Source organism: Ursus arctos, unplaced genomic scaffold (assembly GCF_023065955.2).
Source record: "Ursus arctos isolate Adak ecotype North America unplaced genomic scaffold, UrsArc2.0 scaffold_26, whole genome shotgun sequence".
Taxonomy (NCBI): domain Eukaryota; kingdom Metazoa; phylum Chordata; class Mammalia; order Carnivora; family Ursidae; genus Ursus; species Ursus arctos.
Window position 1 is genome coordinate 8,752,870 of NW_026622941.1, and position 26,621 is coordinate 8,779,490.

At 43.5% G+C, this 26,621-nt stretch overlaps 1 protein-coding gene across 21 annotated transcripts in view; it reads left to right on the forward strand.

Annotated features, from left to right (window-relative positions):
- Positions 1-2,069: 2,069 nt before the first annotated feature.
- The window catches only part of RIMKLB (ribosomal modification protein rimK like family member B), an 86,366-nt gene continuing 61,814 nt past the window's right edge, over positions 2,070-26,621 (forward strand). For 6 of the 21 annotated variants that reach the window (XM_048216544.2, XM_048216545.2, XM_048216546.2 and 3 more), the window contains exon 1: positions 22,804-22,950. The gene's annotated coding sequence lies outside the window, so the exon portion shown is untranslated. Of the gene's footprint in view, positions 2,173-22,541; positions 22,716-22,803; positions 23,268-23,535; positions 23,775-26,621 lie in introns of those variants that run through there. The other 15 variants (XM_048216547.2, XM_048216542.2, XM_048216543.2 and 12 more) reach the window with 10 other exon arrangements.

Here is a 26,621-nt window from a genome sequence, read left to right on the forward strand (position 1 = left end):
CTATTATTATGTGTTAGCTATTAATATATACTAGTTAGTAGTAATGACGAATGTTTATGGAACATTGACCATATGCTAGACACTGTGTTCAAAAGTATGATTATGCTCCTTTTGAAATTAGCACATTCATAGGAAAGCATAGAGAAAATAGTTGAAAGGAAATAACAGATAATGGAGAGGGGCCAGAAGAGAAGGGAGAGTCAGAGAAAGAAAAAAAGAGAAAAACAGAAAGGATGCGAGAGACAGAACTCATGTGGAAATCACAGAATTGTTAATATTCACTATGAATGATTTATATAATTTAGCAGTACAATTTACTTGAAATGTAGGCCGTGAAAAAAGAACTAAATAATTTGAGGCACCTGGCTGGCTTGGTCTGTAAAACATGCAACTCAATCTTAGGGTTGTGAGTTCAAGCCCTGGGCTGAGTGTGGAGATTACTTTAAAACGTTAGGGGCGCCTGAGTGGCTCAGTTAAGCCTCTGCCTTCAGGTCAGGCCATGATCCCGCTGTCCTGGGATCCAGCCCTGTGTCAGGCTCCCTGCTCAGTGGGGAGTCTGCCTTTCCCTCTCTCTCTTTCAAATAAATAAAATCTTAAGAAAAAAATTTAAAAAATAAAATGTTAAAAAAAATTAAACAATTACAAAACCTGGTTTGCAACTAAAGGAATTTAAGTAATTTTGCCTGAAGGAAAAAACCTGAAAGAGGAATTCAATAATTTTTTAAATGTGCTATTGAAGATTTTGGTAAATTTATATTTACCACTTCCAGAAATATTAGGACCCAGTAAAAATGAATTTATTTTGGCATTTAGTTTAAATGATATATTGGAGTGACTTCTTGCATAAATGACCATGAGTTATTAGAATATACGTATTTACTGTGCCTGGGTGGCTCAGTCAGTGAGTCTTTTTTTAAAAGATTCACTTATTTGAGAGAGAGAGAGAGCGAGTGCCTGCGAGCCCCAGCAGGTGTGAGCAGGGGAGGAGCAGAGGGAGAGAAGAGAATCCCAAGCAGATCTGCCATAGCCCCACATGGGGCTCAATCTCACCACCCTGAGATCATGACCTGAGCCCAACCAAGAGTTGGTGGCTTAACCAACTGAGTCACCCATGTGCCCCAAATGTGAGACTCTTGATGTTGTATTGTAAGTTCGAACCCCACTTTAGGTGTGGAGATTACTCAAAATAAAATCTTTAATAAATAAATAAAGTGTTTATTCAACAAACATGGAGAACTTCTACACTCCAGCCATTCTTTTGTAGACATTTGAAATATAGTAGAAATGGGCAACATTTTGCCATTATTTTGCTTACATTTTTAAAGAAAGCTATGGAAATTCTTTCTTTGCAGGTAGACTTCTTCAGTAACCTAACGTTACTATTTTTCTAGAAACAGTGATGGATTGGATGGTCATTAAAGTTGGAACTGGTGGTAAATAGGCTCCACACCCAGTGTGGGGCTTGAACTCACGACCCTGAGATTCAGAGCTGCAGGCTCTATGACTGAGCCAGCCAGGCGGCCCATAATTTTTCTGGTAGAAGAGTGAAGGGGACGCTCAGAGCTGTAGGGAAGATGGTGATGGGCAGGAGTGCAGTGCCACACATTCATACACAGCATACGGGTTGGTTACCATAACTGTTGATATCTTTCCCCTTGAAGATCCTTCTCCCCGGTTCCCTTACTAGTGCTGTTTAACAAACCATGCCAAAACTTAGTGACTAAAAACAACAATTTCTTATTTTCCCTGATGTGGTATGTCGATCACAGTAATTCTGCTTTACGTGGTGTTGGCGCCAAGATCGAGACTGGCCTCACTTCAACAGCTAGCTAGCTGGTCCTAGCTGCCCACAGGAATCTGTGACGCGGTTGTCGGTAACGGTTCTCCATGTAGTGTTGACTCATTTGGGTTTTGACAGCATAGCCATGGGTTGAGATGGAGCATTCCAAGAAACAAAGGAAGAAGCGGAGCTGTCTTAAGGCTCAGCCTCAGACGTTACCCAGCATCCCTCTCCCTTGTTCTGTTGGTCAAAGCAAGTCTCCAGCGTCAGTTCCAATTGTGGGGGAGGAGCCACAGACTCCCTCTTCATGCGAGGAGTGGCAGAAAACGCGTAGCCATTTTTAATCTACCACGGTGCCTCTGGGGTTAAAGGGAAACTTTTCAACAGCCTAGGTAAGTGCCAAACGGGCGACATTTGTATTTTGCTCTTTCCTGGAAACCTCTTTCACTTCTCCTCACAGTGCTAAGGAGAGCTGTCCCGCAAGGCCCTCTGATGCTCAGTACTAGAGAGGAACTTGCTCTCATTATCTGTTTTCTGCAGCATTAGGCACTGTTGACCAGTCCTCCTTGTTGAAATATTCTCTTCCCTTGGCGTCTCTTGACACCTCATCCCTTTTTCCCTCTTTGCCTCATTCAGTGTGCTTTCACATTTCTTTTTCTTCTGTTCACGCTTAAATGCTGGTAGTTGTCAAGGTGCTTGCCCCATCCTCTCTCGCTGTTTCACTCTATCCCTCAGTAGTCACATTCACTCCCATGTCTGTATTTTCCATCTATAGACTAATGCTCCCAGATCCACACCTCACTCTGATCTGTGTCTCTCTCCTGAGCTCTATGTCTGAATGTCCAACAGCACATCTCTGTTTAGATGACGTCCCACAGGCACCCTGAGTCAGTCAGATGTTACCTGAGCAAGAGAGAAAGTTAAAGAGCAAACTCTGGCTGAGCTTCCAGGAGGGACTGCCAAGAGACTCTATTGCTCCTCCTACCATCAGAAGGCTACCTTCTACACTGAGGTGTCACCACTCAGAACCACCCTGGCTTTGCTATGATCCACCCCAGCAAAATGCACCCTCACTCCCCGCCTCTCTCCTCACTTACTTTGGTTTTGACTCCAAGTCTTCTACTAGTGCACGTGGTTGCTAGAACCTAAATAACATCCCAGCTTCAGCTGCAGGAGAGTCTAGGGTATGTAGTTTTTAGTTTTCCACCCTGGAATGCAGGAAGGTGCACAAGAAAGAGGTTGGAATAAATGTTCAGTATGCTAAACTATGATGTCTTAGTGTCTGTAAAGTGGAGTCACCTTCTTCCCTGCAGGGTCTCACCTCAATCCCATCTTTGGACTGTGCTGCCATTTTCTGCCCAGCTACTGAATTGAAATATGGCGAGTCAAGCTCAGGCTCCCCCATTGCTCTTTTCCCTCAACGCTGAGTCCTCCCCACACACCCTTGTTCATCAAAATTCTATGGATCTTAACTTCCTTCAACTTTGAAATCCATCCATTCTGTCCATTATTTCCATCACCACTTGAGGTCAGCCGAGCCATTGCTCCCAGTTCCAGCATTTCTCCACCCTTGTTCCTAACACAAAGCACCAAGAATCAGATTTCTAGCCCTGGGCAGATTAAGTCACTTGCTGGCTTAAAGACCTTAAAGGTTCCTCGTCCTTAGGGTGTTCATGGAATTCTTAGTATGCATACATGGCTATTTATATTTTTATCTCAGGGCGCCTGGGTGGCTCAGTCGGTTAAGTGTCTGCCTTTGGCTCAGGTCCTGATCTCAGGGTCCTGGGACTGAGCCCCAGGTCGGACTCCAAGCTCAGGGGGGACTCTGATACTCCCTCTGCATCTGCCTCCCCCCCCCAACTTGTGCTCTCTCTCTCACTCGCTCTGCTCTCTCTCTCTCAGTTAAAATCTTCAAAAAGTATATTGTCTCTCATCACTAGTGCTCCAACCCACCCACTCTATCTAGGACATTTGCACCTTGCTTACCACCTATACCGAAGTACTTGCACTTCTGAAAAACTGCAGGCTCCCTCTTGCTTCTAGACTGTTGTACCAGCTACATTCTCTTTGCCACACCTTCACCATAATCCTTACTATCCCACAATCTTTATGTTCAGCTGGCTAATTGTTGCTCATCCTTTTTAACTCAACTCGGGTAATACCTCCTTTGGATTGTTTTCCAGAGTGTCTCCACTACAGTGAGTGGCTCAGTATGGACAGATGGTTTGTTTACTGTCGTATGCCCAAAACCGAGCGTAGACTAACCTTCTGTGCATCAGAAGGAAGTGTTGAGTGCGAAGGGGAGAAGCTGTAGTTCCTAAAACTGATCACAAGAGGGCAGCAAATAACTTCTTTAGACCAGCTAGGCAGTTGAGTTGCTTTTTCTTGCATGACATTTACTATTCCAGCTGTCTGTTAATATTCCTGTAGCACGACTCTTGAGCTATACCTAATGAGATGGAAGATTTCTAATGACTCAGAACTGTACTTCATTTATATTCTGATTGGTTTCTCAATGCCAGCCACTTCCACCAAATACTGGTAATTACAAAAAGATGTATCAGGGACACCTGGCTGGCTCAGTCAGTAGAGTGTGTGACTCTTGAGCTCAGGGTCATGAGTTGGAGCCCCACATTGGGTGTAGAAATTACTTTAAAAAAAGAGAGCGAGATGACTCAGTCATGCACTTGAACTTTATTCCCTGACATATGAAGAAACAAGTGACTTGACCCATTTTCATTAGTAGCAATGACTGCTTCAGGTGGTGGAGCAGTGAGGGCGCTTGGCTGGTTCAGTCGGTAGAGCATGTGACTCTAGGGTCATGGGTTCAAGTCCCTTTGGGCCTAGAGCTTACTTAAAAAAAGGGATGGGGGGTTCGTGGAATGGTTATTTACTGGGTGCATAAGTAGGATAGAATCTCTTAAATGACTGACATGTTTGAAGAGCAAGACCACCACGAACCCAGCTAATTCTACCCCAAGTAATTCTTGGATGCCTCGAGAAGCAGGTTCCATCTTAAGCCCACTGCTTTTCTCTGTCTATAACAGACTTGAGCAGTATTATGTTCAGAACAAAGATTAAGTGAAAAGTACAGGAAATTCCTATATACCCTTTGCTCCCCACACCCACATCCTCACCCACTATCAGAGTGGTGCATTTGTTATAACTGGTGGGGGGAGTAGAAGGCTAGCTGGAGACAAAGCTTAAGCTGACTCCCCCCCACAACCTCCCCTCTCCCCCCCAACGTTCCCCCCCCCCCACAGAATGCTCCAGGGTGGGATAGGTGTGACATTCTTCCAGAAATCTCCCAACTATTTTAATGTTAATACCTTGCTAGAGGGGAAAACAACCTTAACTTGTCCTCCTCAGCATTATCTTGTAGGTCCTCTTTAGCACAGGAAAGTTCTTTTGGAATCTCCCTTTTCCTTACCTCCTCCAACTCCCAAGTATATAATAAGTCACCACTTAATCCCAGTGTAGCAGCTCTTTCTGCCCGCCGGTCCTGACCCGGTACTTTAAACAATCATTTTGTACCAACGATGTCTCAAGAATTCTTTCTTGGTTGTCAGCTCAACCTCAGGCCACCAAGCTTCACCTATATTCTAAAACCATACCACTGACTCTGCATGGATACATCGTAATCACCCAAAGCCCGGAGTTTACCTTAGGCTTCACTTTCGCTGTTTCAGGTTCTGTGGGTTATGAGAAATGTATCATGACATGTATCCACCATTAGAATATCACACTGGTTCACTGCCCTAAAAATGCTTAGCCTATTTTTTTAAAAAAGTAAGCTTTATGCCCAACATGGGACTTGAACGCTTGACCCTGAGCTCATGAGAAGGCTGTGAGTTCTGTGTGGATTGTGTGTGTGTGTGTGTGTGTGTGTGTGTGTGTGTGTGGTGGTCAGGTTGTTAAGCGTGATTTGTTGAAGACTGTCTTTGATCCATTGTATTGCCTTTGCTCCTTTGCCAAAGATCAGCTGACTCTATCTGTGTGGGTCTGTTTCTGACCTCTCTATTCTGTTCCTTCGATGTATTTGTCTATTCTTTCGCCAGTGCTACACTGCCTTGATTACTGGAGCTTTATAGTAAGTTTTCTCGGATTTATATATAAGTATTTCATTTTGTTGGGTGCTGTGACATCACAAGAAATAATATATTTGGTCTTACCTCGTCACAGTTCCTAAAACCCTCAGAATTGATACATGTCTTTTTGTATGCTAATGATGACTGGTGGTCGGGGTCTCCGGGATAGATAGCCTCAGGATGGGTGCTGGTTGCCACGGGAACAAACCACCTGATTCGAGGGCTGGGACTTTGAGTCCTACCTCCGGGAAAGCAGTAACTGCTAATGGCCAGTGATTTAATCAACCACCCCCATGTAATGAAACCTCCATAAAAAACCCTAACCAACCGGATTTGAAGCACTGTTGTGTTGGTGAACACATTCGAGTGCTGAGAGGGTGTGGCCCCAGAGGACGCGGAAGCGGGGTGCACTCATCCCTCATCCCTTGCCTTAGGCATCCCTACCATTCAGCTGCTCCTGAGTTGTAGCCTTTATAATAAATGGGCAATAATAAGGAAAGGGCTTTCTTCTTCTGTGAGCCATTCTAGCAAATTATTGAACTCGAGGATGGACTCCTGATCTATAAATAGAAGTATGGGAGGCAGGATTTGCAGTTGATAGATGGGAGTAGTTGATGGGACTGAGCCCCTAACTTGTGGGTTCTGACATTAATTCCAGGTGAATAGTGTTGAACTGAACTGCAGGGTGCTCACTAGAGTTCGAGAATTGATTCATGAGTCAAATAACCTTACACCTTCGGTGTCAGAAGTGTTGTGAACAGAGAAGACACAGAAGCTTTTCCTTTCAGGTTATAATTAATGCAAATTTTTAAAAAGATTTATTTAGTTGAGAGTCTATGAGTAGGGGGAGGGGCAGAGCGAGCGAGAGAGCGAGAGAGCGAGAGAGAGAGAGAGAATCTGAAGCAGACTCCATACTGAGTGCAGGGCCTGGCCCTGGGCTGCATCTCACACCCTGAGTTCATCACATGAGCTGAAACCAGGAGTCAGGCTCCCAACCTACTGGGCCACCCAGGCTCCCTATAAATGGTATTTTTTAATTTAAAATTCTGCTTGTTCATTGCTGGTATATGGAAAAATGAATTTTTTATAGTTTATATTCTGCAGCCTTGCTATGACCCCTTAATACTTCCAGGAGGGTTTTTTTGTTCAATTCTTTAACATTTTCTGCATAGATGATCAAGTCATCTGCAAATAAAGACAGTTTTATTTCTTCATTCTCCGTGCATACACCTCATCTTTGCTATTCTTACTGCAATAGCTAGACTCCCAGTATGATGTTGAAAAGCAGTGATGAGGTGAGATATCCTTGCCTTGTTTATGATCATAGTGGGAAATTGTCTAGTATCTCACTATGAAGTATGATGTTAGCTATAGGTTTCTGCGGATCTGGTTTGCAGCAGGACAGTGGGATCCCAGTAGAGACTGAGTAGTTCCCCTCCACCTGGGGATGCAAAGTAACTCACTCATCCCGGTGCGATGTCCCATTGCAAATTCCAGTAGATAATTCCTTTCTCAGGCATGAGGAGGCTTGGTGTTCTCAGCAGCATAGCACCTTGATCCGTGGTGAGAGTCAGGAGAATGGCTGTTTCTTTCACCTTCCATACCTTTACGGTACTGGATGCCTTGGCAGGGGTCCCCAGTCTGGCATATGAGTCAACAGGCTTTACAGGTTGATCATTCGAGTGTGTTAAAGTTTAGGACAGGGGTGCCTGGCTGGTTCCGTTAGTGTAGCATGATTTCGGAATTGGAGATCAAGCCCCATGTTGGGTGTAGAGATTACTGGAAAAAATAAAAATTACATAGTTGTAAAAACCCTAGTTCCTAGAAGGCTCAATTTTTTTAAGTAATCAAAGACCTGCTAAAGACAAACACAGAATTTTTGTTTTCTTGGCAGATTACATTAGGGTTTTATGTATTAAAATAAAGATAAATCTTTGTTTACAGTTTATTAAGAGCTGACCAAAAATCTTAGAAAATGTGCTTTTAGCAGAAAGGAAACCAAATTCTCATTTTCCAGCAGTGTACTTTGATGCTAACACTGTCCTTTTCTTTTTTTTTTTCTTTTTGTCCTTTTCTTTTTTAACTTCAATAAATCCATTCTGATCTTAGCTTGATTACATGTCAAATTCCTTTCCTAATGTTCTTTCCCCACAAACTTTCTGCAATATTCTGTACCCATTCAGCTTTATCCTGTCTTATTTTTTTCATCTCGAAACAGTAATTTTATTTTAGGACAAAATTACTTTCTTTCCCCCTTTACCAAAACAGAACCCCCCCCTTTTCCTTACTCTCCCCCCAAAAAACTCTGTCACATTCTACTTGCCTTACCTTCTTTTCATGCAGTCATTTCCTTCCACCCTTATTATTTCTAGTACTTTTGTAAAAACAAACAAAAAACAAACCTTGCCTGTTTTATAAATCCATTTTGGCAATACCCTCGAGGGTAAAAACAACAACAACTCATATGCACAACACACATCAGTACAGATAGCTCTTATTTCACTCTCATGGCTAAAGCTTTTCATTGATATTTGTGATCTTTTGGAGGCTATGGAGTAGATTCGGGGCAAGGGAACTTAGAAAGCACTGTATTAGAAAAATTCTCGGGGTGCCTGGGTGGTTCAGTCGTTAAGGGTCTGCCTTCGGCTCAGGGCGTGATCCCAGGGTCCTGGAATCGAGCCCCGCATCAGGCTTCTCCACTGGGAGCCTGCTTCTTCCTCTCCCACTCCCCCTGCTTGTGTTCCCTCTCTCGCTGGCTGTCTCTCTGTCAAATAAATAAATAAAATCTTAAAAAAAAAAAAAAAGAATTCTCTTTCTGCTCCTTTTTTATCTTCAGTCTCAGTGTGCAATGTTTTGGTTAACTCCTAGGTGTTTACATTTCAAAGACATGATAAGATTTATAATTTCATGGGGACAGCTAAAGAATATTAAGTTTTTGCCCTAGGCATTTTGGGATAATTGCTCTTAAACATTGCTTTTGTTTTGTTTTGGGATAATTGCTCTTAAAAAAAAAGGCATGGGGCATTTCATCCCTTTCTCTGTCAATCGTCACAACACCCTCTTCATTCCCATCCCTTTTCCAGGGATTCTACCGCGTAGCTTCCCGGTTAGGCTTTGTCACAAGCACTCAGACCTTAATCTGTGCCCTCCTAGCTTTTGAAAATGACACGCTAAGGTTTCCAGATGATTCTGCTTTCTCACCTTGTCAGCCAGCCCCAGAGCTAGCAGAATAGTGGAAACCTTCATGCCCTTCTCTTACCTTAGCTCTTCTTCCAACTCTCTAACTCAAGCTTCAGTGTCTTGTTGGACACTGGTGGCCAGCTGAAATGCCCACAGGAGGAGCCAGCCCATTACAGCAGTCATGTGTCCCCCTCTTTCTGCAGTCTATACGCAGTTAATCAAATGAGCACATCAAACCAGCCAGTGGTTTCAGGGTGTCCTCATCCTCATGTGGTGATCTACAGTCATCTAACATAGAAGCCACCTCTCCCATTGACTTAGAAGTCAGTGCCAGTGTGGGATCTCCCCCTTAGACACGTCTTTCCCAAGGCCCACTTCTTTGGTCTCCTGGGTGGCTCACCAATTGTTGGCTTGCAAATTGGTCCTGTATGTAGTGGGCAAGGAGAGACTGAAAGGCAGACCTTTCCAGATTGGTAAATGGCAGTTTTCAGAAGCAAAAGAACTTACAAGGCTTGTCTTCAGTGGCCTCGGGATGAGTAGATCTGGGCACCTGCCCGCCAGATCTTAAAAGTTTAAATAAAGGCCTCAGCTGGGTTTAGTCACATCTGTTGTTCAGATAGTCTCAACACCACATTTCTATGGCAAGGCTGTGTCCTTGGGGCAGTTTCTGGGAATAGGGAAGGCCAGCAGAATGTGCATTCCAAAGATGGGGTGAGGGAGAGGGGCACTCCAGTTGTCCAGGTCCACCTTGCAGTCAGCTGGGGATCATGTTCTCTCGATGACCTCCCCCCGACCCTAAGTTGAATCCACTTCAGTTCTGGCTTATTCCTCGACCCAGTCTGGAAAAAGAAATGCTCAGATAAAGCTCGTAACACAGAAGCTGCAGAGCTGGGGTGTGAGAGGTACTAACCTGTAACCTCCAGGCACCAGGGGAAAAAGCGGTGAACTCATGGGCTCACTGGGTTGCTCATTGCCCTTGGCGGTTATCGGGGGTCTCCTTTGGTTCCCTCTGCTAACACTAGAACTCTTAAAAAGATAAACTGAGGCATATTAAAATTTTTAATTTTATTTGAACAAAATAAATTGAAAATTTATTTGAACAAAAATTGATTTGAATTGGGCAGCACCAAACTGGAAGTGGTTAGGAGTAGTCTATCCACAGGAACTCTGGGAGAGACATTTTATTTTATTTTTTATAGTTTTTTTTTTTTTAAGATTTTATTTATTTATTTGAGAGAGAGAGCACGAGCACAAGCTGGGGGAAGAGCAGAAGGAGAGGGAGAAGCAGACTCACTGTTGAACCAGGAGCCCAGTGCTGGACTTGATCCGAGGACCCCTGACACCATGACCAGAGCGGAAGTCAGACGCTTAACAGACTGAGCCACCCTGGCTCCCCCCCCCCCCACCCCGCCACCGCCCCCAGGAGAGACTTTTATAGAGAAAAGGCAAAAGCAAGGAAATCAGTTGCTTAATCACTTAGTTGATTGGGCTGTTGGTGATTGGCTGTCCTTAGCTTTAAATTTTGTAATCTTGAGATAGTTATAGGCCGATTTTGGTTTCTTATGTAGAGCCTCAGTCTAATGGTCGCCTTGTTTAGTTCATTTAACACATTTCATGTAAATGTAGGAAGGGCTCCGTGGAAGAATTGGGAAAGTCGGGGGTTATCAGACTTTGGTATATCAAAATTATCTAATGCATGTCAAAAAAGATTCTTGAGCTCCTTCTTTAGGGGTTTCCGTTTGGCATGTTTGTTTTGGGGGTACGAATCTGCATGTTGCAAGCACCTCAAGGTGGCCTTGCGAAATGCCTGCTTTCTTACTTTGTCCCAGTATTTCTCAGACTTGAGTGTGTATCAGAATCACCTGAGGATATGATCGGTAGATAAGATATAGGATGGCCAAATAAATTTGAATTTCAGATAAACAGCAGATAAATTTTTAGTATATCTCAAATACTGCAGTATCTGTGACAAACGTCATCTGTTGTTTTAACTGAAATTTACGCATACCTTCTTTCCATCTACCGCTAAATACTTTCATATTGGTTGTTTGAATCTTCCTTTTGTCAGATATATGTGATGGGTGTCTATTTTGTCTTCTTAGGAAATTTTCAAGACATACAATCTCATCAGTAGATTCTCTTTATCACTGATTCTTTTTTTTTTTTAAGAGAGGGAGGGCAGAGGGGGAGTGGAAGAGAGAGAATCTGCACAGAGCCCGATATGGGGCTCGATCTCAGAACCCTGAAATCTTGACCTATGCGGAAATCAAGAGTCAGATGCTTAACTGACTGAGCCACCCAGGTGCTGCTCACTGATTCTCTTTTTAACTTTCTAATCTCTTCTACTTCTAGGGTAGGGTTACCTCAGTAACTTACTGGGTAACAAAAAGCTAGAGAAGCTGAGATAACCAATGTGTCATAATTCTATCTCGGTTCTTTGTTTCTCCTTTTACTTTCACACCAGCTCCATTTTCTCTCTCCTCCTCTCTCTCCTCTTTCCTTCTTAAGTCTGTTTCTTTGCTTTTGTTCCAGTTGTCTTTCTTGAAATTTCTACCAGGGCTTTCTCTCTTCCACTTCCTTCCCTCTTTCTTTTCTTTCTGTTTTCCTTCTCTTTTTCTTTCCTCCCTGCCTTCTCCCCAAGCCTTCCATGTCAAAATGAGCCTCTGTAGAAACAAGTTAGGTCACTCAGACTCAGACTACAGTGTTGTGTTCCAGAAGGAGATTCTGATCCAACAGCCCCTTTGGTGGGGCAGGTTCTCCGTCAGGAGAAAAGCGAGGTTCAAGAAACAATTCCTTTGCCTGAGGATCTGTTGGGAGGGTGATGGATGGCACCGCAGTTACGACTTCGAGAACTGCAGGAAAAGGAGGGGAGCCACCGCCAGGCAGCGGGGAGGAGGTGGCTGGGAGAAAGAGCCAGTCAGGAAGAGCTTAGGAAAGGGGAGGAGAATGTGCTGGCAGTGTATGCTGCCTGCAAAAGACCTTTCTGCAGATATTGTGTCTTTGTGAGCTGACTGCAGAGGCCGTGTGCATGCAGAATGTATGTGAATGCGTGTGTTGCTGATTTCAGATCATGGGTCTGTGTGAACTGCTGAGTGCATGAAATGGGAATGTATTGTTGAAAGGATTTTGCAGTCAGAGTGCTCGTTTGTGGTTGTGTGGTATGTGTGACTGACTTTTTGCCAAATGCACTGTTCTGATTCCAGCTCTGAAAGTTTAGTGGAAGCCTGGCTGACTAAGCCAAGACACAACAAAGTCTGAAGGAAATAGGGGGCAACATGAGCTGGAAATGAAAAGAGCTGTTGCAACAGGAGAAAAAAAGATTTGAAGAAAGAGGGAATGAGGAAGGAGAAGATTAAACAATAGAAATTCCCTTATAGAAAGAAATTTGAGAGGAGGATGGAGAGAAAAGTAACATTCTTCCTGATATAGGCATTATATTTCCCTAGTTCTTCCTGCACGTTGGTGAGATCATTCCTAGTTTTCCTCTTGTTTCTTTCTAGACACGGTCTATGTAAATAAACACGAATGTTACAGTTATATTTTGGTTACACCAGGGGATGTTTTAAAACTTAACAGTTACCCAAATGGAAGCATTAATGGTCTCTAAAGAGAAAAAAAGAGGGTTCATTTTGTTGTTGCTGTTAAATAGGAAAGCAAATGGACATAATGGAAGGACATTCAGTTTTGATCAGATTAATTGAACAGGATTAGAGAATTACCTTTGTAGTGATTAGAATAATAATGTGAGGTGCATGACATATTTCAAAACCAGGGGTGTTGAAACATACCCTGTCTGCACACTGCAGAGATAGTTACTATTACTACAATTACTAACAAGATTTAACAGGGACTACTTATACCTGAAATGACATATTTAATTTAGGCATAAGAACTTGTAGATCTAGCCTGATAAACACAGAGGCATCATAACTTTTTTTTTTTTTTAAGATTTTATTTATTTATTTGACGGAGACAGAGACAGCCAGCGAGAGAGGGAACACAAGCAGGGGGAGTGGGAGAGGAAGAAGCAGGCTCATAGCGGAAGAGCCTGATGTGGGGCTCGATCCCAGAACGCCGGGATCACGCCCAGAGCCAAAGGCAGACGCTTAACCGCTGTGCCACCCAGGCGCCCCCAGAGGCATCATAACTTTTAAGTTGGATGCAGGCTGGGGAGGGAAGTTTCAGTTGGGAGCATCCCAGTTTTGCTTTATTGCCAAAACACTTACTACGTATTTTTTATTTCAAATCATAACCATTACAGTGTCTTTCTCAGCACTTTACTAACATCACTTTTTAAGCCTAAGAGGTTAGAAATTATTATAATTAGATTTCCAATGCTACTTTTGCCCCATTCATTAATAGGTCTTTTGTTTCATTCAGCCATCTTTTCCTCCTTTCTTTCCTACTATGTTTTTTTTATCTGCCTCTCTCTTTTGTTATTTCCTCCTCTCCATCATGGTTCTCTGGATTTGATTAAAATTCTCTTTCACTTCCTTCCTCACCTGTCTCTCTATCAAACTAATTATTTTTCAGGCTTTTCTTTCTCCTTGTTCCTTTCTCTGCTGTCTTTGTCTCCAGCAGAGGGGGTCTGATGGTGATAGGAGGTAGGGATGAGGCCCGGGCGATGGCAGGCTCGGAGGGGGAGGAGGAAGTGGTGCTTCAGCTGTTTCTGCCATCAGCCTATGAAAGGCTGATTGAAGCTCGGCTCTGTAAATTCCTGGCCTCCCGCCTCACAGCTCTCCCCTCAGTCTCTCTACTTTCCCACCTTAAATTCTACCTCCCCTTCTCCCTACTACATTTCTCGGGTGACATCACTTTCTGCCAGCTGTGACTGCCAGGGACACTGAATGACCTACTTTTGCCCTCTCTGTTAGGCACCAAACCCTGGTTTCTCTGCTAAGCTCTGAATTTCTGGTAACCACTTTTTGCCCCGGTGTGTCAGTTGGTCCCTTTTAAACCTCAAAACGTTTCCTGGTCTCCCATAAGGCAGTAGTTTTATTTTTAGTCTTTGAGCGTTGAGAGAAAGCATAATGATAAAAAGCTTTCATGACTTCAGCAAATTCATTTATGACTTAAATGGATTTCTTTGTTAATCAAAATGGAATCTCTATAGTTGGACAATAACAGATATTAGTAATTTTTGTTCAGTCTTTATAGTTATGCTTGTCTAATGGACTCTTAGATCCTTTGTAACGAATTCTAATATATATATTTGCAAATGTTCTCTATATGATATTGGAGACATAAGCCAGAACAGCAGGCATTGATATCTGAATAAAATTTTACATACAGTTGTCCCCCCTTATCCACCGGGCATATGTTCCAAGACCCCCAGTGGATGCCCGAAACCACAGATAGTATCTTGTCTTACATTTTTTCCTATACACACACACCCATGATAAAGTTTAATTTATAAATTATGCATAGTATGAGATTAGCGATAAAACTAATAAAAGAGAACAATCATAATAATTTACTATAATAAAAGTTATGTGAATGTGGTCTCTCAAATATCTTGTGCCGTACTCCCCCCCCTTTTTTTTCTTTTTTTAAAGGTTTTATTTATTCATTTGAGAGAGAGACAGAGACAGCGACAGAGACCATGAGTGGGAAGGAGAGGGAGAAGCAGGCTCCCCGCTGAGCAGGGAGCACGACACGATGCTGATCCCCGGACCCTGGGATCATGACCTAGGCTGAAGGCAGATGCCTAATGACTGAGCCGCCCAGGCACCTCTGTACTCCCCATTCTTGTGATGATGTGAGATGACAGGATCCTATGTGATGAGATGGAGGGAGGTGAATGACAGTGTGACATTGTGTTAAGCTGCTATTGATGAGGATCAGCTGCTTTCTGACCTTGGTTTACTGTGGGTAACTGAAACCACAGAACACAAGACCACGGATAAGGGGGGCTACTGTACTAAGAAGTGGGGGGAAACTGCAGAGAAAACCAATTTTATAGCCTTTTCAAGGATTAGAAGAAATCGTTCAGAGTATGTAGTTTGATGCTTGGACCCAAGTTGTGGTTGTGCCACTTGCTAGCTGTGTGAGTTTGGAAAAGTTACTTGACCTCTCTGTGCCTCAGTTTGCTTACTTGTAAAAGAAGATACTGAAATCCAGGTAGGGTTATTACAAGGATTAATCTGATCTAAAACCTCTGAGAATGTTCCATAATCTAAGACAGTTTAGGTTTGTTATGAGCCTGTGGACAGATAACTATACATGTTTCAAGTATTTTTCTGGTAATTTTCTCATGCCTGTGTTTTCAATCATCATTTCTTTACTAAGCAAGCCACTATTATAGATTCTCTGTCTTAGTCTAGGTTGCCTATTCTGGTTGTCCAGAAGAGTTTTGGGAAATAAGCAATAAGGATTGGAACCTGTATGTTAAGAGATTTGTTTAGTAATTCCATTGTGTCACCCAACATGGATTTCTTTTTTCCTTTTTTCTTTCTCTTTATTGTCTCTTCTGACTATATTGTGCTGTTAGGATAAAACTCCAGTTGCAAAGCACTGAGAGAGAGAAGAAAAATCAAGGAGTTTGGGAATTCAGATGGAGTTGATGGAAGAAAGACTAAATAAAAACAAGGAAGAGTTTAAAAAAAAAAAAAAAAACTCAGGGGCGGCTGGGTGGCTCAGTTGGTTAAGCTGCTGCCTTTGGCTCTGGTCATGATCTCAGGGTTCTGGGATTGAGTCCCGCATCTGGTTCCTTGCTCAGCAGGGGGAGGGGGGAGTGACTGCTTGGGATTCTCTCTGTCCCTCTGCCTCTGCCCCTCCCCCCTCAAATAAATAAATTCGAATAATAAAATGAATAGGGCAGATAAGAATTTGAACAGAATAGCTATAAATTGGTTTCTTTTTATTTAAATTCAATTAACATAATGTGTAATTGGTTTCAGAGGTAGAGGTCAGTGATTAATCGGTCTTATATAATACCCAGTGCTCATTACATCACTTGTCCTCCTTAATGTCCATCACCCAGTTACCCCATTTCCCCACCCCCTAAATTGCTCTGTTTCTTTACACTGAGAACTACATGAATTTATACTCATGAACAGGTCTCCATAGTCTTAACTTTTTCAATGTCCAAAAGACAGTGAAGCTGACCAGGACAGTCAAGGTGGTGCTAGGTCATTAGAATGCTTCTAGAATTTTTATTCAATATGTAAATGTTTGTTAATAATTTGGGGCACTGATAGTAAGAAAAATTGCGACAGGTCCATACAGCCCTTGTGTGATTTAAATAACAGCATTTCTGGGGCACCTGGGTGGCTCAGTTGATAAGGCTTCCAACTCTTAATTTCCACTCAGGTCCTGATCTCAGGGTTGTGGGTCTGAGACCGACATCAGGCTCAGTGCTCAGCACTGAGTTGGCTCGATATACTCTCTCTTTCTCTGCCCCTTCCCCTGTTCACACTCTCCCTAAAATTAATAAATCAAAAAAAATTTTTTAAAGATGTTATTTATTTGACGGGGCGCCTGGGTGGCGCAGTCCTTAAGCGTCTGCCTTTGGCTCAGGGTGTGATCCCAGCGTTCTGGGATCGAGTCCCACATCAGGCTCCTCCGCTAGGAGCCTGCTTCTTCCTCTCCCACTCCCCCTGTCTGTGTTCCCTCTCTCACTGGCTGTCTCTCTCTGTCAAATAAATAAATAACATCTTAAAAAAAAAAAAGATGTTATTTATTTGAGAAAGAGAGAGAGCATAAGCAGTGGAAGGGCAGGGGAAGAAGCCGACTCCCCGCCGAGCTGAGAGCCTGACCCGGGTCTTGATCTCAGGACTTGGGGATGATGACCTGAGCTGAAGGCAGACGCTTAAGTGAATGAGCCACCCAGGTGCCCCAAATAAAATCTTAAAAAAAAAAAATTTTGCATTTCTGTGGTTGAAATGTCTACTAATTCATTCGTGTTTCTGTTATTCTTCCCAGATTGATGTACTTTTTAAGAAATTTTTTTTAATTAAAAAATTTACTTAAATTCAATGTAGTTAACATACACTGTATTAGTTTTAGAGGTAGAATTTAGTAATCCATCAGTAGCATATTAACACCAGTACTCATTATATCAAGTGCCCTCCTTAATGCCCATCACCCAGTTACCACATCCCCCCACCCGCCGAATTTAAAAAAATTTTTAAAGTAATGTCTGCCCCCAACATGGGGCTTACACTCAATCCCGATATCAAGAGTCACATTCAAGAGTCGCATGCTCTACTGAATGAGCCAGCCAGGTACTCCCCAGATAGATAACACTTTTAAGATACTCCAGTGAAGAGGGAACAGGAGACTAGGAAATTACCACCAATGATTTAATCTCATTGCCTCAATTTTCTCTTCTGTTAGAAGGGATTCACAGTATTTGCTTAACCTTACCAAGTTGTCTGAGGGTAAAATGAGTTTATGAATGTTAAAGGCTTAAATAAAGAACATTTTACAAATGGTTATTTTTCTCTTTAAGACATTATTCACAACTTTCATGTGTCTAAGAATCACTTGGAATGCAAATAAAAAATGCAGAGTCTTGGCTGGTTCTCTAAACTTCGGGTTTGGTTCAAAATGCAGATACACAGGCTGATTGAAAAGGTCAGACGTGAGGGCCAAGGAATCTGCATTTTAAACAAGCATTCTAGGTTATCCCTATGTAGTAGAGAAAAAGAAATCTTCCTAACAACCAGATAAAATTAAAGAAGAGGGAAACCTACGTTACTCCTCTTTTTAAGTATTATTTTTCTTTACACCCTTTCCTTCTGATTCAGCAAATGTAAGGTCCTCACTGCCTCCGTCCCCCCACCCCCATCCTCCTTTGTGTCTGGCATTGGCATTTTCTTAGCATAGTTCAGGAGACGCTCAGTTTAATGTGTAGAAATGGAGTGGCGGAAAGGGAGGAGGGATGTGGGTGGGGAAAGGCTAGATCGGTATTTAGCTATTCGAACTGTGAAGACTGTTGTTGTCGGGCTGGTTCTAGCCGGCTGGTTCAGGGAGAGGAAGCGGCGGGGAGAGCTACGTTTACTGCAGCTGCTGCCACTATTCCTTACTTGCGGGTGTGGGTTCCGATGTGACACCCACTACCTTTGCTCCACCAACATGCATTTTACAGTGATCACATTAGATACGCCATAAAGCACACTGTTTTAGGTACTGATGACAATCCTGGATTCATTGCTGTTTACGATTCTCCTCTTTGTCCTACTTTGAGGACTTTAATTTTGATCAAATTCCAGCTTGTTTTCTTGTCTAAATCCGGGAGGAAAAGATTTGCACCAGATGGTGTCCCTGAGGTACTTAAAAATTTTTGTTTGATGTGCGTTCTAGATAATATTTGAGTTATGTTTTTCTGCCTGATGAGGAGATACAAGTCGGATCAGAGACATGGAGTTGGTTGGACCTGGACAGCTTTGTTAGGGGAGATTTTATTTTTCATCAACTCCTTGCATTCGATGTACCTTCCATCTAGCATCTACCAGTAACGTTTAGAAGTGTTTCTTGGGACACCTGGGTGGCTTAGTCGGTTAAGCTTCAACCTTCTGCCTGAGGTCATGATCTCAGGGTCCTGGGATCAGTCCCCGAGGTGGGCTCCCTGCTCTGCGGGGAGTCTGTCTCTCTCTCTCCCTCTGCTCCTCCCCCTACTTGTGTGCACGCTCTCTCAAATAAATAGTCTTTATTTTATCTATTTATTTTTAAAGGTTTTGTTTATTTATTTGAGACAGAGCACACACAAGAGAGAAAGAGAGAGGGAGAGAGTGAACGAGTTGGGGAGAGGGGCAGAGGGAGAATCAGATTCCCCAACCAGCAGGGAGCCCGATGCTGAACTTGATCCCAAGACCCTGAGATCATGACCTGAGTCAAAGGCAGCTGCTTAGCCTACTGAGCCACCCAGGTGCCCTGGATAAAATCTTAAAAAAAAAAAAAAAAAAATAAGAGTGCATTTTGCAGCGAATCTAGCCATCATATTCTGAACCAGCTAATCTGGTTGATTAAATGTAATGTATCTAGGTAATGTGCACATTTCAATACAGTCATATATAGTTAATTTTAACATGTTTGTTATCTAAACCTTGGTTCAACTTGGCTGTGTAGTAGAATTCCCTAGAGAGCATTAGAAAATACTGGTGCCTGTGGTGCCTGGATCCAAATCCCAAAAATTCTGATTAAGTCAGTTTCAAAAGATCCTCATTGATTCTAATGTGTCTAGGAAGGAGAACACAAATCTGGAAGTGTTTTGGTTTAGGTAAAAGATGTATTTCAATTCAGTCTTGTATTACTCATGCACTGGGACATGCAGTAAATAGGTAACTATTTGTACTATTATTACACATATCTAAACATTGTATAACTTCCCTTTGATATTTGACTTTTGTTATCAGTTAGTCTTGTATAATAGCCTGTATCTATATCTGTATATTTACATATATTTTTAAAAAGATTTTATTTATTTACTTATTTGAGAGAGAGAGAGAGAGCATGAGGACCCTGGGATCATGACCTGAACTGAAGGCAGACACGCAGATGTCGCTAATCAATTTTTTTGAGTAGGCTCCAGGCCCAGCATGGAGTCCAACACGGGGCTTGAACTCAGAACTCAACCGACTGCCCACCCAGCTGTCCCCAATATACATACAAGATTTTATTATTTTTTAAGACTTTGTCTGTTTGAGTGAGAGCACTGGTGGAAGGAGGGGCAGAGGGAGAGGAAGGAGATGACTCTCTGCTGAGTAGGGAGCCCCATCTGGGGCTGGACATGGGGCTTGATCCCAGGACCTTCAGATCATGACTTGAGCAGAATGCAGAGGCTTAACCAACTGAGATACCCAGATGCCCCTAAGATTTTATTTTTAAATCTCTACACCCAATGTGGGGCTCAAACTCACAAACCCAAGATCCAGAGTCATATGTCCTACCTACTGAGCCAGCCAGCTGCTCCAATAGCTAAAATTTTGGGCACTTACTATGTAGTACCTTGTATTTGAGTTACTTCATCTTTATTTTGTTGATGAGATAACAGGCTTATAGAGCTTAAGCAACAATCACATGCCACTAATAAATAAAGCTGGGATTTAAAATCAAATTTATCTGACTCCAAAGCTGCTAGGCTAGTTATGTCTTCTCAAGGGATTCAACTGGCTGAAGAATATTAATTTAATGGTTAAAAATGAGTGGCGCACAATTAAACCAAGACAAGCTCTCTCTCTCTCTATTTTAAAGGAAACTCAAACTCAGCTTAAAGGCTTGAACTCAACTGCAAGATCAAGAGTTACTTCCTCAACCAACTGAGCCATCCAGGCGCTCCTCCTTGGTTTTTCTTTTTTTAAGAACATAGTTCTGTTTCAGGCACCTGGGTGGCTCAGTAGGTTAGGTGTCAGACTCTTGATTTTGGCTGGGTTCATGATCTCAGGGTCCTGAGATTCCTGAGATTGAGTCTACATTGCTCTCTCTGTTCATCGGGGAGTGGGCTTGAGGATTCTCTCTCCAGCTCCCTCTGTCCCTCCCCCCACCCACGTGTCTATACACACACACACACACTCTAAAATAGGTAAAATCTAAACAAAACAAAACCCATAGCTCTGTTTTTTGTTTCTTTCTGACTACTTTAAGTAGAAAGCAATGTTGTGTACATTATGAATTTCTTTGGATGTGTCTGGCACATAATGATTGTACATGAATAGATAGCAATTTTTTTAAAGGCAGGTGGCCAGTGAATTAAGAGTCTAATACTCCCTACTCAGAGTTTCACTCTTCTTTTTCTGGGTGATGCATGGTTACCCTGGATTGGGTTTTTTAACAGTAGGACTGAAGGCTGGGCTAGGTATTAGTGATAATCTGCTGGGCCAGTCATGCAACCTCTTTACTGTGTCAATTTCTCCCTTTATCTTTTACCAGATTCTCATTGTGTTAATATCTCTCTGATCGAGGTTTCCTTGATCACAAAATGCTTCTCTTTTGTCTTTAGGTTGAATATACTTTGTTTCAGGAGACTGAGTATCAGGGTGGAAATAAATAGCAACATTTTACCTCTGTAAACTTTTCCCCCTTTCTTCTGAAGGTAGTGCGTCATATAGTACATTTGATCCTCTGAATGTGTCCTTTGTGAAAACTCTATCCTAGGTTACTCTCAGTGGCAAAACGTAATAGCAGTAAACACAATAGCACTCAATTTGTGCCAGCCTTAAGTCTCTCTTTTTTTTTAAAGATTTTATTTATTTATTTGACAGAGACAGCCAGCGAGAGAGGGAACACAAGCAGAGGGAGTGGGAGAGGAAGAAGCAGGCTCCCAGCAGAAGAACTTGATGTGGGGCTCGATCCCGGAACTCCAGGATCACGCCCTGAGCCAAAGGCAGACGCTTAACGACTGCACCACCCAGGCGCCCCCAGGCCTTAAGTCTTATACACTTATTAGCTCATTTACTCCTTATACCAACTTCATGAAGTAACTACTTTTATAGTTTCTATAAAATATTTTTTATAGATAACTTGTGTAATCAAGTAGATTAAGATACAGAGAAGTCAGGGTACTTTAGAAGAACACATAAGTAAGTCTGATCCAGTCCAGAAGTTACCACCCTGGGTTATGCTGTATCTTTTAAAGGACTAAGTGTTGAGTAAAATCAGCAAAAAAAGCAGACCAAAAAGATTGGGAACAGAGTGCTGAAAAGAATTTGTTGGCTGAAGCAATTCAGAATGGAATGTGACTTGCAAGAAGGCAAACTGGTTAGGACATTACTGTATCTCATATCTGGGATCTCCGGTGGTAATAAATGACTAAGGTTATTTAGAAATGAATTTGCCATGTAAAGTAGCACGGTCATCTGTTGCCTTTGTTTTCATTCTTCATGATCTAGAAAAATTAGCAGAGTAGTATCGTAGCTGAACATACTCATATTCTTAGCTTCCTTTAGACTCTGATTCTATTTTTGTAGGCAGCTTGAGGATTTTCAAAATGCTCCTAAATATATTTCATTCTCACAGCAACCTTTGGAATAGACTCTTAGCTTTTCAATAACAAAGGCTCAGAGGAAGTTAAGCAACTGATTGCTGGAGGTTTATACTGGCTTCCAAGTAGCAAAGCTGGCTGTACCACACTACCCTGTCTGTATCTTTAAACCTGCTTAAAGCCCTAAGAATATATGATGTACTGTAGTTTAAAAATTTGCCTCACAATGTACAGAGGCAGTGTCTTTATTCCGTACACGGATAAGGACCTTATAGGTATTGATCTTTGTTCCCAATCTTTGCCCCGGGAGGGGGGAGACCACGGCTTGAGGGGACTCTAGGCGTGGGCGCCCGAAAGGCTGCGCGGGAGGTGGGCTGGGCTGGGCAAGAGACACAGAGGCGTGGACACGCAGACAGCACACTGTCCCCAAGAGGCTTGGTGGGCTGGCGTCAGGGTTCACAGTGTGGATGAATGGGGCCCGAGGAGGGAATGCGAGGGCGGGGAGGGTGTACAACGGAAGGAATCAATCTCGCGGTTTCGAGTTGGGAACAAACCTCGCCCCCCCACCCGTTTCCCTTCCTTAGTGAGGACGGTTTGGGGGCGGGTGGGGAAAGCGCGTCCTCGAAGTGCTCTCGCGCTCCCATTTCCCTCCCGGCGCGCGCGCTCCATCGCCCCTTCACCACCCGAGAGGCCGGCGATGGCTGCGAGTGGGGACGCGGAGCCCGGAGGGCGGGTCCTGACGCAGGTGTTGGATCCGCTAGGCCCGGCTCGGCGGGCTGGCCCGGCCCCTCGTCCCGCCGGCCACCGCCCCCTGCCCTCCGCGCCGCCGCGCCCGGAGGGCGGGGCCGGGGCGCGCGAGGGTCCTCTGCACGCGGGCAGGCGGCGCGCGGCGCCTCGGTCTGGGGGAGCGCGGGGCGGTCTCCGCCGGCGTCGCGCGCGCTGTGTGTGAGCGGGGTCGCGCGCAGGCGCGCGCACTACAGGCGAGTGCGGGAGTGAGGGAGCGAGGAGCGGCTGGGTGTGAGTGTGTGTGGGGTGGGGGCGAGTGTGTGTGGGATTGGGGGTGAGGGAGAGCCAGACCGACCGCGAGGCTGTGAGAAAGTGGGCGAGTGTGCGAGGGCGCCCGGCCTGGCTGCGGGAGCCGCGGTGGTGGAGGAGAAAGGAGGCGGCTCCCGGCATCCCGACCCCCTCCCCCTCCTCTCCTTCTCGGACTTCCAGCCCGCCGGGCAGCCCGCGGTTCCCTCGGAGGCCCCAGCTCGGCTCCGCTGGCCGAGAGCGAGGGAGGAGCCGCCCGAGCCAGGTGAGCGGTGCGATCTCTTCCTTCCCCCGGTGTAGTGGCCTGAGGAGGAGGCGCGCCCGCCCCCGCGCCCCTCCCCCCAGTGGGCGACTGCGGCCGAAGGGACTCGGCGACGAGCCGGGGCAGGGAGCTGGGCCGGGAGCGCCGGGGGCCGGGGCTTGTGAAGGCCGGGGGGGGGGGGGGTCGCTCCGCAGCGGGAGGCCGTGGGGAGCCCGGGCCGGTCGTTGTGCTGGGAGGGGGCTGATGAAGCCGTGTGCGTGTGACGGGAGAACTGTTGGAGGGAGGCAGCGACCTCGGGCGTGAAGTGTGCTTCCCCCTGTTTGTGAGGGGGTGTGGTAACCCTGGGAATGCTTGTTGGAGTAAAACACGCGTTGTGCCAACCTGTCCTCGAGTGTGGTAATCTCTCCTGCCCCTGCTTCCATCAGACATTCCTGTGGTGTGACCGAGGGAGGAGGATGTGTTCGTCCTGCGCTTGAGTATGGTTTAAATTCCCTGTTCTCCTCCTTCCGCGTAAGATTTTAGAAGTGTGACAGTCCTTCTCTTTTGATAGTCCTCTGAAGAAGAATGGGGTGACAAATAATTGCTTATTTGATTTTTTTTTTTGTAAGCATTTGACCATGATGCAGATCTTGCCTCCCCACCCTCTCCCTTTAAAAAACCCAAAATAGTTAGGAGATAATAACTTCAGATTTGCCTTACTAATGTATCCTTATCTCTGATTGCAGATTTGTAATCCCAGTATTGTATCCCATTTGTGGGTATGAATAGAGATGGGGCGTTAATTGTATTCAGCGAGTGAGGTTATTATGCTAACCGTGTTGAATGTAACTTCGATGTAAATTCTTTCAGCGTGCTGTTATTTTCCCATTAATTACGTAAATTGTTCTCACATCTTTGGGGAGTTGGATTAAATCCTAAATCTGTATGGAAAGTACGTGGGGCAGCCTAATAATGGAGGATACTCCTTTTTTTGTGGGCTTGATGTTTATTATATTTAACGAAGTTTGTAATTATTAACTGTAACCATTAGAATTTAAATTTAAATGCTACGTAGATCTCATTTCTTTCACAGCATTGGGTTTAGTTTAAAGGTCTTTCTTTCTGTTTCTTAAAAAGAGTTCATTGTCAAAATACTTCAAGATATTCATTTGGAATAAAACACTCTGAAATTCCAGTCACGGAGATTGAACATTTATTTTCTAACTTTTAGAATGACAACCTCTAATTTAAAAAATTAACAGTCATAGCTAAATTTCTTTTCTAATGCTTACTGTGTAGTGTGTCGAAGGGGAGGAGGCCTATTTTATTTAGAGGTAATCTTTTGTTTATTACTTTCTATCTTGGTTAGTGCAATTAATTTCCTTCTTTCCTGTAATAGGTTAGTTGTTAGTTTGGCAAGATGGCTGTTGATGTTTATTTTTCTCTGTCTCCTTTTTTTCTCTCTTGTTTTCTCTTACCCCCACCAGGTGCTGGAGTCTGCTTGTCAGGGAGGGGGCACTCTGATTCTGAGAACAGAGAGCCAAGAAGGGGAACAGCAAATTCAGTCACATAGAATCCTCCACTCAGTGAAGATCCTTTTTTTCTGTTCCGCCTTCCCCTTGCAGGGGGTAAGGAGTTGTATATATCTAACCTTTAGACTTTGGGCTACCAACTAACTTTCCACTTAACTTAGTTTCTGGTGGATACCTTTAAATTTTTTTTCATTTTCTTAGATTCCCTATTGAATATAGTAGAATCTGAGGGTAGAGTGGAGAGTGATAACAAATTTGCCTTTTTTTCTTTCCCTTCTTATTCAGATCCCTTTTCCACTCCAGAGGGAAATTACTAGCAATGTTTTATAAATCCTCTACCCCTTCTTAGCCATACTATGAGGAAGCACACTAAAGAGAATATTTATTTATTTACCTCAGACCAATGAATGCCAACCAAGCTTCAGGCATTAGTGTGTTTGGGGCACGTGGGAAACATGGCTTTTAAAAAAATCTGTCCTGGTTTTTGCTTTCCTCAGTTTGTATCCACCAGGGATTTGCTACTGAGTAAGTCACTAGACTGATTTCTCAACTTCTCCCTTCCCTATGAGCTGAAAGACAGAACATCATGAACACTGGAGTGGCTTGGAAGGGAGGGGAGAGAACAGAGCCAGTTGTTCCACAATTTAAGAAGCTTTTACCATTTTCTTCTGGGAAGCAGGCGTAGAGTCCTAAACTGAGTGAAAGTGGGTGGAGGAAGAACTTCTGTACCCAGGAACAACATGCAAAGAGTGAGAGAAAACTAAACATAAAGGAAGGGTTTGTGTGTTGCTTACGGACAACCAGTCTGGGGGTGTATTTTAGTGATGTGGATTTGTAGAGGGAGTTTATGACAGGTTAGTTTACAAAGTATTTTCTGTAATTGGGATTAAGACATAAGCATATGGGAAGGGAGCCTTGAGAAATTATAATCTAATGTTACTTTAAAATCTGGGAGTAGATTGTGATAGGAATATTTAATGTTAACTGTACTGGCATGTGCAGTTGTTTTAAGAGAGGTTGAATAGGACAGATTAGGTACAGATGTTGAGGAAATTGTCTTTCATTACTTGGGAATTTTCCTGCTTGTCGTGTTAAGGATTGTTAGATACTAATATACTACCTCAGAATACCTGTACATAATGTATTTTAGATTCATGTACCATATGCAGGTTTGCAGAAAAGAACTGATTTTCTGGTTGCATGATAACTCATGCCATGGTATTTTTTCAGTGTTTTCTTTTCCAATGTTTTTTTCCTTTCAGAATTGGCTTAGAGGACAAAAGCCACAGAGTTAGCCAGCTCTACTCCCTTAGAGCCTAGTCTGCATGGAACCCATCTGCTTATATCTTTTTTACTTCTTTTACTAAAATTAGAGGGTTTTTTCCCCCCTCTGACTTTAATTGTTAACAAAGCGAATTATTAAAGGATGAGTTCTATCATGGCAATGGAAAGTAGCATTAGGCTTGGGTTGTTTGTTTTTTATGAGAAAAGATAAGGCATGAATTAAAAAAAAGATTTATTTATTTGAGAGAGAAAGGAGGGGAGCAGAGGGAGAGAATCTTCAAGTAGACTCCCTTCTGGGCGTAGAGCCCAACTCCTGGACTCTGTCCCAGGGCCCAAGGGATCATGACCTGAGCTGAAACCAGGAGTCACCATCCGAGCCACCCAGGCGTCCTGATAAATTACGAATTTTTGACAGCTATGTTTAGATCTTATGGGGTACATATTTGCCTGGTATTAAATACTGAAAATAGCTATTTTTTTTGTTTGTTTTTGTGTTTTTTAGGGTTTTTTGTTTTGCTTTGTTTTTGTTTTTTATTTTTTGATACTGCCTTACAATAACAAA